Raw genomic sequence first — 13,181 nt, forward strand, 5'->3', positions numbered from 1 at the left:
CACTAGCTTTGCCACAAGGTTCACCACAAGGCTTCGCCACTAGCTTCGCCACAAGGTTCACCACAAGGCTTCGCCACAAGCTTCGCCGCTAGCTTCGCCACCAGCTTTGCCACTAGCTTCGCCACAAGCTTCGCCGCTAGCTTCGCCACAAGCTTTGCCGCTAGCTTCGCCACAAGATCTTGCCACTAACTTTGCCACAAGGTCTTGCCACTAGCTTTACCACTAGGTTCGCCACAAGACTTCGCCGCTAACTTCACCACAAGCTTTGCCGCAAGCTTCGCCACTAGCTTCGCCACAAGCTTTGCCGCTAGCTTCGCCACGAGGTTCGCCACTAGCTTCGCCACGAGCTTTGCCACAAGCTTCGCCGCTAGGTTCGCCACAAGGATTTGGCCCTGTTAGTGCTGAGAAAATAGGTTAGAAGGCTCGCGGGAATCTTCCCCGCGAAGGCCCTCCGATGCCAAAGTCAGTCCCGAATCCCGATGAATATTCACGAAAAAAATAGTCAAAGTGTATTCAAAGTGATAAGATTTACCGAAGTTGGAGATCCCCATTAATGTCCTATAGCTAGGTATTTATAGGGCACGGTTCTCAAGGGTGTCTGGAGCCGACACGTGGCGATTACTAAATAGGTTGGATTTAACAGAAAATAGGGGGGTTATTATTACGAAGCTGCCATGAGGCAGCTAGGCCTCATGGCAAGGGCTGCCACTAGGCAACTTGTGCCTTGCAGGCAAATGTTGCCGCGAGGCAACTGTGCCTCGCAGCAGAGTGCCGCGAGGCAGCTCGCGGCTGCACGCCGCGAGCCTCCTTCTCGCGGCTAGCAGCCGTGAGGTTGCTTTTCACGGGCCACACGGCCGCGAGCCTCGCGGCTAGCAGCCGCTAAGCTGCGCCTTGCGGCATGGTGCCGCGAGGTGGGCCCTTGTGGCCAGCTCGCGGCTATCTTACCGCGAGCTTTCACTGGTGGGGTTGGCCCTTGCGGCCAGCCTTCATCTTTTTTTATTTATTATTTTTATTTTATTTTTTTTCTCAATTTCGATGGCACAACAATTGCCCCCCACTCTTCTGTTTTGTCTTTAGACAGAATTGAATAGTAGAATATCAGTCAAAAAGCCGGGCCTGGCACCTGAATTCAATCAAAGGTTCCGAGATGCCCGAAGATCTAATTTCAACCAGGGGCTGGAGTACCAAATTATCTCTAGGCAACCATGCCCTTGATAGATAGACTTCACTGTGGAATTCTTGTCGGGTGTCCGAGCTTGCCGAGAGGTCTAGGCGTCGGATCAGCTAAGGAGTCGGGTCTAGCTCGGGAGCATAGCACCGAACTCAGTCAATGGATCCCGACGAGCCCACGGGCACAATCTCCGGAGCGTCCGATGATACCATGATAGGTCATAACGCTCTGGCTATTGTGTTCTCCATGTCCGTCTTTCAGGGTTAGCCTATTTCAGGGAATCTGGGTTTAGCCAGTGGTTCAGCACGGGATTCCTACCAGACATCCGAGTTTGCCGGGAGACCTAGGCGCCAGATCAACCAAGGAGTCGGGTTTAGCCAAAAAGGCATAGCACCGAACTCAAACGAGGGATCCGGGTGAGTCTGCGGGCATAGGCATCGGATGTTCTGGTGATCCCGGGCCAACTCGTGGTCATAAGCACCAGATTCCACCTGGATGTCTCAACTCTGATAAGCGGGGTCATGATAGAGTTGTCACAGGGTTGTTGTCTTTTCATGCCTTCCTTGGGCCAGTCTACCTCAGGGAATCTGGGTTAGGCCAGTGGTCCAGCACGGGATTCCTACCAAACATCCGAGTTTGCCGGGAGACCTAGGCGCCAGATCAACCAAAGAGTCAGGTTTAGCCAAAAAGGCATAGCACCGAACTCAAACGAGGGATCCGGGTGAGTCTGCGGGCATAGGGATCGGATGTTCTAGTGATCCCGGGCCAACTCGTGGTCATCGGCACCAGATTGCCACTAGACGACTTGACCTTCGGGAGCGATCTTATACTGGAGCTATCAGGTGATCACTTCTTTTCCGCCTTCCTAGGGCCAGTCTACCTCAAGGAATCTGGGTTTGGCCAGTGGTCCAGCACGGGATTCCTACCAAACATCCGAGTTTGCTGGGAGACCTAGGCGCCAGATCAACCAAGGAGTCGGGTTTAGCCAAAAAGGCATAGCACTGAACTCAAACGAGGGATCCGGGTGAGTCTGCGGGCATAGGCGTCGGATGTTCTGGTAATCCCGGGCCATCCCGTGGTCATCGGCACCAGATTGCAGCTAGGCGACTTAACCTATTGGAAGCGAGCTATGCTTGAGCTGCCATACCTGCAAGACACATACAAATAATCTGGGCTCCTGTAGATTTTACGTGGTTCGGCTTATAGTTTTGCTTACTCCACGGGAATACATGGGATATATTCTTTTATTTATCGGGGGATGTCATTACAATGGAAAATTCAAAGATAATTCCGGCCTCTAACTGGGTCGAGGAACGCTTCTGACAATAGGCTTGACTCTATGTCTCATGCTTCGTCCTTTCCCTTGGGGCTAAAGCCGGGAAGTACCTTTCGAGGTGCACGGTGTTCCGAGCTTTTCCTATCGCCTTGCTTTGTGGTGTCGGTAGTGTGTACCTGTTGGTGTCTACCATCTTCTGGATTTTGTAAGGTCCTTCGCACTTCAGGCTGGGTTTCCCTTTCTTTTCTATTACCTTCCCCTGAGTCCAAAATTTCTATTTGGGTGACAAACTGTTCTGCTCAGTCGAACAACTCAGTCACCGAATTTGGCTCGGAGAAGGCTAAGGATCTTCTAAGCGGGGCGTAAGTAGTTCCGTTTAGCAGGGCTGACGCTGCCAATCCGATTGGGAGATCCCTTACTTCCTGTGTCGCAACTCTAAACCGCTCGATGTATTGCTTTAGGGATTCATCCAACTTCTGCTGTAAACTCATTAGATATATTGCACTCTTCTTCTTTGGGAGATAGTCGGAGAATGCATCTAAAAATTCTTTCTTCAACTGTTCGAATGATCGTATACGTCCTGCTAGTAATTCAGTAAATCACTGTTGAGCTTGTCTACCAGGGAGAGTGGGAAAGCCCTGCACCTAGTGACCTCATTCTATCCATGTAACACGGCCACTGCGACAAAATGTTGTATGTGTTTTTCGGGGTCCTCCCTTCCTGAGTATACCGAGAGTTGTGGTAGTTCAAACCCTGGTTGCATCGGTCGCCTCTGGAGTTTCTTAGATAGAGGGAATCCTTTCGAGGGAGTTACCTTTGGTATCATCATTACCTGCTTCTGTTCTAGCACCTCTTCTATGAGGCGTTTAATGTCAGATACGCTGAGTGTTTCTTGCTTCTTTTTATTCTGGCAAATAGATGGGTCTTGAGGCACTCCCGAGTAGGTGTTTTCTACTGTCTCTCTATACTTGGGAGCTTTTCTCGCCCTCCTGCAATTTTTCCTTCTCGAGTCCGTTACTTCCGGAACTTGACTATTCAGCCCTGGAGTTCTGATTCTTGTCCCCTGCCGAGGGGTTCTTGAAGGGTTGTCCTGGAATCTCCGATGTTCTACCCCTGTATCGATTTGTCCCATGTGGAGAATACGAATGTCCAGCCTTAGTTCACGTAACAAAGCAGTGACCTCCTGTAGTCTTCTCATATTCTCCTCATTGTTCACCCTGAGCTCATTATTCTGCTGCTTCAGCTCCTCAAAGTTCTTCCGCAATAGTTCATAATCTGAGAGTAAGACTGTGGGTGGAGCTATTCTTGAAGTTCCCACGAGGTTTCTATTTGGAATTGAAGACTGTCCAAATGAGTGTTGTTCCTGGTTAGCGGGCGCTGTATGTGGGACTTATTCCCCTCGCCCTGTAGCGTATCCATCTACGTGTGCTTCTTCTTGCTCTGAACGCTCCATGCCCCCCAGTCCGGCGATATGGTTGCATTCGAGCACAGGAAAGTTCCCGGAACGCACTTCGTTGTTAGGGTGATCTACTGAAAATTCTGGTACTGTAGAGTTCGCCTGGTGGGAGCTTTTCGTGGCTCCCATCCTGGTATGAGCGCTCCTTCGGGTGGGGTCAGGCGGGCTCACCCGACTGGCTGATCTTGTCCCTCTCGGCATTTTATGTTGAAATTGGCTTTTTGTTGCAGTTTCTCACAGACGGCGCCAAATTGTTGTTGTCAAAATACAACAATTAAAATTTTGTGATGTGGGGTCCACTCGAGCTCGGTGTCGGGTGAAGTTAGGTTGCCATAAGAGATGTTGCTTCAAGGGAGATTGCCGTTAGGATGCTCACCGCAAGGATTTGCCGCTAGTTCTCGCCACTAGCTCTCGTCACTAGCTTTCGCCACGAGGTCTCGCCACTAACTCTCGCCACTAGCTTCGCCACAAGGTTCACCACAAGGCTTCGCCACAAGTTTCGCCGCTAGCTTCACCACAAGCTTTGCCGCTAGCTTCGCCACAAGGTTCGCCACAAGCTTCGCCGTTAGTTTCGCTACAAGCTTTGCCGCTAGCTTCGCCACGAGGTTCGCCACGAGCTTTGCCGCTAGGTTCACCACAAGGTCTTGCCACTAGGCTTCGCCACAAGCTTCGCCGCTAGCTTCGCCACAAGCTTTGCCGATAGCTTCGCCACAAGCTGTTAGTGTAGGTGCTCTAGACCCAATAAGATTGGGCATGTTGTACACTGACAATTGTAATCATGTTATTATTTGAATAAGGAGTTGTTCAAATTCACAAGAAGTCATTCTATTAGTTTCTTGTTATTATTGTAATAACCGAATGAAACTAGATAGAAGTCCATATGATGTATACTGTGAATAATCTATAAAGATGTGAGATGATGCATCACAGTTTCTAGACATCATTAAACGTCCTAAGTCATAGCAATGTCAAGAATGGACATTGACAATTGCGGTAAGACTTGTAGGTGCTATGTTTTTGCTATGTGATAGCAATGGGGGTCTCACACCCATAGGCATGGGGATGCCTAGACAAGTACATAGGTGACCAATGTTGGAGAACGTGTCACTAGACATGACTCGCCATGAGAATCCATTTTGGTTATATGTTGATGGAATTCTTATACGAGATGGGTGTAACTAATCCTTGGACCTGAGGTTGTCATGGTCATCTCATAAAAAGACCGATATGCTTTGACATCGTTTCAATGGGCCTAAATAAAGGCTGCACGTGGGCGATCGTTGGGCATCTCGTGAGGCTTATGGAGATGGGTGCATAACCAAGATGGGACTCGTCTATCCCTTGATAGAGGATGATGTATCTAAGGCGCCTTCGATGGATATTCACTTTAAATCCATGGTCATGGTAAAAGAGATCAATAAGGAGTTATTGATTTACTTTCTATTAAGTGAAGATATCCAGAAGACCGAAGAAAACTCATGTGATCGTTATCAAGCAACACATCGCCATACTTGAGATCACATAAGATACATTGACGAGAGGATCGAATTACACGGTAACCATGCTCGTGAAAGGTTATTTGCGGATTATGAATCCTTCTGAATAATTGGGTAGGCATGATGCATTGCTAGAGGCCAATCTTGTCTTATGTGTTTGTACCGACACATTGCCAACATATTCGGAAGCCTAATGAGTCATACGCAATAGGCACGGTCCCTGGCTTAAACTAGGAAAGTGGACGTATGGTTAAGTGGGACACTTCGGTAAGAAGTTATGCCGTCGTAGGTTCTCACGGGAAAAGAACAACTAGACGTAATGACGTCGATATGACGAGGAGTCGTCATAATGGAAAGAGTTTCCTAAAATGGCAATTGATTAAATTAGGAAAGAGTTTCTAATTTAATAATTTTCTATTTGTTGGAGTGGCAAATAGGAAATAAAATATTTTTGGGCTTAAGTTAATATTTGGACTAAATTAGATTTGGGCCAAATATTAAATTAAATATTATATTTGGACTAAATTGGATTTGGGTCAAATATTAAAATAAATATTGTATTTGGACTAAATTAGATTTGGGCCAAATATTAAATATTATATTTGGACCAAATTAGATTTGGGCTAAGTATTAAATAAAATATATTTGGGTTTGAATTAGATTTGAGCCATAATATTTTATTTAACCTGTAAAAGGATTGGGCCATTTAATTATATTTCTAGTTGGACTAGAATAAGCCCACTTAAGATTCTAATTAAATTAGAATTAATGGGCTAGCCCAATCCATTAGGGTTTTAGAAACCCTAGGATATTTCACTATAAATATCCTTTTATAGGTTGCCCATGATTGTAGCGATTTTTGGTGTCGTTTTTCAAGAGTTGAAAAACGTATTGCCGTTCACTCTTCTCGTTTTTTTTTTGCATCAATTTGAAACGTGGGCGTTCTTTTATCGTCCATACACAAGCCGCGCAAAGGAGAAGGAGCTAGCACTCCTATTCCGCTCTCCTTGCCAACGGACGCGTGCCGCGTATCACGAGTTAGAGGCCGGACGTTTGGACGGATCGAATCCGCGAACGACTCGGTAATCTAAAGGTTAGATTTATTTACTTGTTTGTGAATGATTTAATTTCGACGTTGATCCAATCGCCGGGATCGGGGTAAAGTTCAAAATTTTGAACTACGCTGCTTGCCCCGTAGCGATCTTTCTTTTCTTTCACAAGCTTCGCCGCTAGCTTCGCCACAAGCTTTGCCGCTAGCTTCGCCACAAGGTCTTGCCACTAGCTTTGCCACAAGGTCTTGCCACTAGCTTCGCCACAAGCTTCGTCGCTAGCTTCGCCACCAGCTTTGCCGCTAGCTTTGCCACAAGCTTCGCCACTAGCTTCACCACAAGCTTTGCCGCTAGCTTCGCCACAAGGTCTTGCCACTAACTTTGCCACAAGGTCTTGCCACTAGCTTTGCCACTAAGTTCGCCACAAGACTTCGCCGCTAGCTTCGCGACAAGCTTTGCCGCAAGCTTCGCCACAAGCTTTGCCGCTAGCTTCGCCACGAGGTTCGCCACTAGCTTCGCCACGAGCTTTGCCACAAGGATTCGGCCCTGTCAATGCTGAGAAAATAGGTTAGAAGGCTCGCGGGAATCTTCCCCGCGAAGGCCCTCCAATGCCAAAGTCAGTCCCGAATCTCGATGAATATTCACGAAAAAATAGTCAAAGTGTATTCAAAGTGATAAGATTTACCGAAGTTGGAGATCCCCATTAATGTCCCGTAGCTGGGTATTTATAGGGCACGGTTCTCAAGGGTGTCTGGAGTCGACACGTGGCGATTACTAAATGGGTTGGATTTAATAGAAAATAGGGGGGTTATTATTACGAAGCTGCCATGAGGTAGCTGGGCCTCATGGCAAGGGCTGCCGCGAGGCAACTTGTGCCTTGCGGCAAATGTTGCTGCGAGGCAACTGTGCCTCGCGGCAGAGTGCCGCGAGGCAGCTCGCGGCTAGCAGCCGCTAGGCTGCGCCTTGCGGCATGGTGCCACGAGGTGGGCCCTTGTGGCCAGCTCGTGGCTATCTTGCCGCGAGCTTTCGCTGGTGGGGTTGGCCCTTGCGGCCAGCCTTCATATTTTTTTATTTTATTTTTTTCTCAATTTCGATGGCACAACAGGTGTCTTCACATACACCTAGTCCACTCTCCCAATGTCTAATCACCTTTGGGGTTCCACTAAAATAATTTCACCAAGATTTCCACACTACCTTACCTTGGAAACTAGATGCATACCTAGATTACAATGGGTTCTAAGCAACCACTACACCAAGATTTTCTCCTTAGGTTACCTTGGATACTAGATTTACCTAGATTTTAACATATCTAGGAAACCTATACAAGCCACAATAGTAATCTAAATGTTACAAATAATTTATCCACACTTTGACACAAATAAGCAATTAAGAACAAATTATACAAGGCAATAATATTTAAATAAATAAATAAACGATGACCTTAGTTTGAATGGAGAAGATCGGATTCGGTTTTGCGATCTCTTTTTTTCCTTTTGCCTTGTGTCTCTTTGATAGATGAACAATGAATTTTTGAGAGCCTTGAAATGTTTGGAAATTAGTTTGAGAGCTTTGGATATGCAATATGTGTAATAGATACTCAAAAAATAAGTTTAGAGGTATTTATAAACATTTTAGCCATTAAGAAATGATTAATATGAAGTTTGAAATTCAAAAAATGTTTAGACTTTTTCAAACAATAAAAAAACATGTATCACCTTTAATTCAAAATAAATTTACTTTTTGCATGAGAAATCAATATTTGAAAATTCAAATATAGACTTTTGAGACATAAATTATTAAAAGAAAAAAACATGTTTAAAGACAATCCACCTTTAATTCAAAATAAATTTACTTTTTATACCTACATTTAATTCAAAATAAATTTATTTTTTTTATATGAGAAAGAAATACATTTATATCATGAAAATATTTTTGTTAATCATCAAAATTTAATTAATATGAATAAGTTGGCTCAACAGATAGAATTTTTGAAAATGTAAAAGGGACACACTGTTTGAGTTTCAATCCGAGACAACAAGTAATTAACAAAAGAAAATGGGCATTTGAAAGGCCCAGACTCTCCTTTGTTACACTCAATTATAACCTACCTTCTCTCTCATTCTTTGCCTATTTATATGTTCTTCCTACCCTCTCTCATGCTCCCTATAACAGAATTGGTTGTGCACATGCTAGTTGTTACACCAACATACTGTATTACTATTCTACCTCTCATGCACATGTTAATTGTTACACTAACACATGTCAAATCACTATTCTACCCTCAATACTTGATGATTGTTGCGTCTCTGGTAGGTCAGTTGCACCGATGGCCTATCACATACCTGCAACCTTCCTATACTTGTCTCATTAGGACTATGGTTTCCAAATGATAGTGATAGTCTGCATCCATCAGCATAGTTGTCAAGCCCTGCTGAGATTAATGTATTTTGATATGTTTTCCATTTTGTGGAAGCTAAGGCCAAGGCCAACTTAAGGGTCATGAGCTATGCAGCCAAAGAAGTCATAATCCCAGTCTGAAATAAAGAAGAACTATATTTTGTCTGTTGTGATCATTAGTTGATTTAAGATTAAGGACCTTTGACCATCTCTTTTTAGAAAAAAAGGGACACTACAAATTTCCCTTCCAATTGAAGACACGACACCTATCACAATCCTCGTATAGCAACAAATCATTTAGCCACAACGAACAAGGATTAAAAAAATAAATAAACTCTACATGTTCTCATCCTTACCCGCCATATAGATAAATCAATGAATAACACATTGCAGCTTGTATGTCTAGTGAAGGTTTCTGCATTTACTTGAGTGATTCTTGCATTTGGATTACATAATAAATATGTGTAAACATTTCATTGTTCAGAAAGAACTATGCCATGAATTTTGCATTGGTAGTTTGCATATTATTGAGCGGGTGAAGACATAAATACACCATTCTAATTTATCAAAAAAGTATTGTGGCACCCTAAATTTTCAAAACGTCCTACTAAACACTTGTAGTTCAAAAAATATCCCATTAAACACCTGTACTTTAAAAAGGTGAAACTATTAAACACCTCAAAAAAATAAGTGAAAACACGCGCTAGTGATTACCAACACGTTCTATTTACACCTTCACTCGATCCAATAGCCATGTTTCATGCGCTCAATAGCGCATGTTTTCACCTACTTTTCTAAGGGGTTTAATAGTTTCACTTTTTTAAAGTACAGGTGTCTAATGGAAAGTTTTTTGAAGTTCAGCGTGCCACAATACTTTTGTAGTAAAGTACAAAGATGCATTTATGCCTTCACCCTTATTGTGGCGCCCCAGCCCCCACTACCGGGTGTCACCATAACCCACAGTTACAATCCTGGCCTATCTCGAAGGACGGTTATACCCTACCAACATCAAGTATTAAAATAATATGGACGCTCTGAATGAGTTTCAAGCTTTGTTGCCTTTGACTATCAAGAACTTGGGTTTAAAATACATAGGCAAATAAAATTTACCTGTTTCTCGTGCTTGATTAGGCTTTTTAAAATTTAAATCCAATTTTTGCAAAAAAAATCAAAATAAGTACCAACATGCTTAATAAAATACTCCAATAGTCAAGCATATTTTATAGTCCTGATTGCAACTGACCGATTCACATTCCCAACAAAACGCACACACTGAGTTACTCATGCCATGAACCTTAATTTGATTTTAATCAGATTTTATTTAAGTCGTAGTTGTATTCTGTAGTCAAACACAAAGCGCGCGCACGCGCACACACACACACATATATATATATATATATTACAAAAATGACATAAATATGACCCACATCCTCACTGTCTACAATCACTGTTAACCAGCGACTCTTCCACCAACATTGTTTTCCCTTTCTTAAACCCCAAACCATCTGTTGGGTTAGTGGGAATAAAGGGGTGAGTCCTAGAACTCAGTAAAGGCAATATGCAATGCAGTAAATTAATGAGCATAACATTATAAATAAAAATAAAGTGCAGTGTGCATGTCCATCGCACCTATCTCAAGCTCTAAGTAGCCCCTAGTGGTTCCCTCTATGACCCCGTCTTAAGACTCTCACGATCAGAAATCTATCGCCCCATGACTAGTCACTCCCTTAACATCTTATACAAGCCATGCTAAAAATAATTTACACACAAAATATATTAAACTCTTATCTCAAAATACGTGCCCTGATAATTTTTTAGCTTCAGCATACTCTTCTAACCCCAAATAAATTTTCAAAATTTTTTGAAATTTTTCAAAAGTTTTTCCTTTTTTTTTCCATTTTTCCTCCATTTTTTTCTATTTTCTTTTCTTTTTCTTTTTCTTTTTCTTTTTCTTTTTCCTTTTTCCTTTTTCCTTTTTCTTTTCTTTTCTTTTTTTTTTTTTCTTTACTTTCTTTTCTTCCTTCTTCTTCCTTCTTCCTCCCTACTTCACGCACGCACAGTGCACTGCGCACACAACCACCACATGCCAGCCACTACTCCACCAGCCTCACTAGACCACGTCCACACGCCCCTGCAGGAGCCCACTGTCGTGCTCGCTTACTGTCGCGCTGCCATCACCGCCATGGCCGCCGCTGCACAGCAACTTGAAGCTACTATTGCCATGGCCGAATTCGGCCATTCCAAGCCACATCCAACCGTGCCCAGCCATCATTGCACCACTATTCCTCGCAGCTGCTTCCATGGCTGACATCGCATCTGTTGCAACCGACCACCTTGGTTGTTGTCTGCCCGACCACTCATCTCTTTCTTTCTCTCTTTCATTTCTCCTTCCACTCCCTCTTTGTTTCTTCATTTTCCTCCTTAATTGCCCCTATTCACCCATATTTATACATACATTTTACTTCGGCATCACTTCACATAGCCTATGAAATTTCATATGCACACGGGCACCCAAAGACTTTGGCCACACATATACATATATAATTAGATATTATATTATATTATAACTATATAATATATTATGTAATATGATATCCTTAGAAAATTATTCGTTTAATTCCCAAATTTCTTTATCATCTTGCTTGGGTATTTTCTCTAATTATAATTATACCCTCAAATATTTAATTAATTCTCATCGAAATACTTAAAATTCAAAATTAATAATTCAAGACTTACTCGATAAATACGTTTTTGCGCCAGTGTTCACACAGGACCTTTGGTTCATCCCTAAACCACTTCAGAGTTGATCTTACATAAAATCGGAGTCTCCTCAAAGTTCCGTTGACTTTTCATAAGTCTCTTACGATCATTCAGTTTTTCAGGCTACATCACAATTGTATCGAAAATTGTTCCCATTTTAATTTCTTTCAGCGTCATAAATCTCGTCTCAAGACGCTTGTCAATGTCTTACTATTTTTCATTAATTTTTTCAAAACCGCACATAACTTAATAAATCACCTTAAAATTCATAAATTAATTATTTTCAAAGCCAAAGATGTTACACTTATTGAGCTCAAAAGTTCTAACTTATAAATGCTATCTTTTCCTAATCTCCATTCCTGACCACTGAATGAAGCAACAAATCTTTCTCTAGGAGACAACGCAAGTAAACATGGTAATCACTACCACAAACATGAAAATATTTCTCCATCTTTTCCGTCAAAAAAAAAAAAAAAAAGCATTTCTTAAGGGGTTAAGCAGTATTTATCTTGTGAGAGTTGTAACAAATAAGTAGAGAATCATAGATATAGAAGCATATGCGACAGGTTGAAATGCATGCAAGCGATAGATGGTAAGAATATTCAGCCAATACAAGGGTTGCTTGCATACAAATTCAACCATTCGAAACCAGAAATGTGAAGACTTCATTCTCATTGTGTTTTCAACTTATAAATTCTAGTTTACAGCATCACCCTTACCTTTATTCTAAGGAGGAGAGCTTACCTTTAAAAGGCGACTGTTGCCCAATGCAACTGCAACTTGAGAAATTTGCACTGCCTGTCTTGTCTCTAGTGGGCCAATAGTGTTGGAATCATACCACGATTCTTACGAATCAATCATATATAAAAACGCAGCGTAGCATACAAGGTTGGACAGTTGCATGCTAAAATTTCAGTATCAATAATCAGTAGACAAAGAGAGTAGCGCTAGGGAAGGGTCGTTTTTCTTACGCAGCCTCCTTTTGCAAAGAGAATGTTTCCGTTGTGGACTGATCTAAATTGTATAAAATTTACCTGTGCGCAGATTGATCTTCTAGATTTGGCCGACTGCTTGTTGCCTTTTATGGCCTCAGCAGTCCAATCCTGAGGGGAAAAAACACAAACACAAACCTTTAACACTGTATTGAAACTAGGATTTGGAGAGAGAGAGTGAGAGTGAGAGAGAGGGAATTAATTCCAAAGGGAGGATAAAGGGTATTTAATCAAGAATTTATTCAGGACACATAAAATAGTGTTCTAGTGTTGTTCATCTGAAATTGTTGAACAATAACTTATGATGCTGCTGAAATAGTTAAATAGGTTAGGATTTAATGCTGACATGGAATTAAAGTTGTCAAAGTTGTGTTAGTCTTGATCTAGTCTTCCAGCTATTTTTTAGAAATTTTATGTTCTGTAACGTGTAACAGATTTGACTGCTTTTATTATGTTTTTTATGTTTAAATAAGCTATATAAATAAGTGATTGAATACTCAATAAAAATTAGCTCCATCCTTTTCTTCTTTCTCCATAAAGAATACCAACAGAGTGATATCAGAGCTTTTTTCTTGAGGGACCTA

The sequence above is a fragment of the Diospyros lotus genome, chromosome 5 (assembly GCF_014633365.1).
Source record: "Diospyros lotus cultivar Yz01 chromosome 5, ASM1463336v1, whole genome shotgun sequence".
Classification (NCBI taxonomy): domain Eukaryota; kingdom Viridiplantae; phylum Streptophyta; class Magnoliopsida; order Ericales; family Ebenaceae; genus Diospyros; species Diospyros lotus.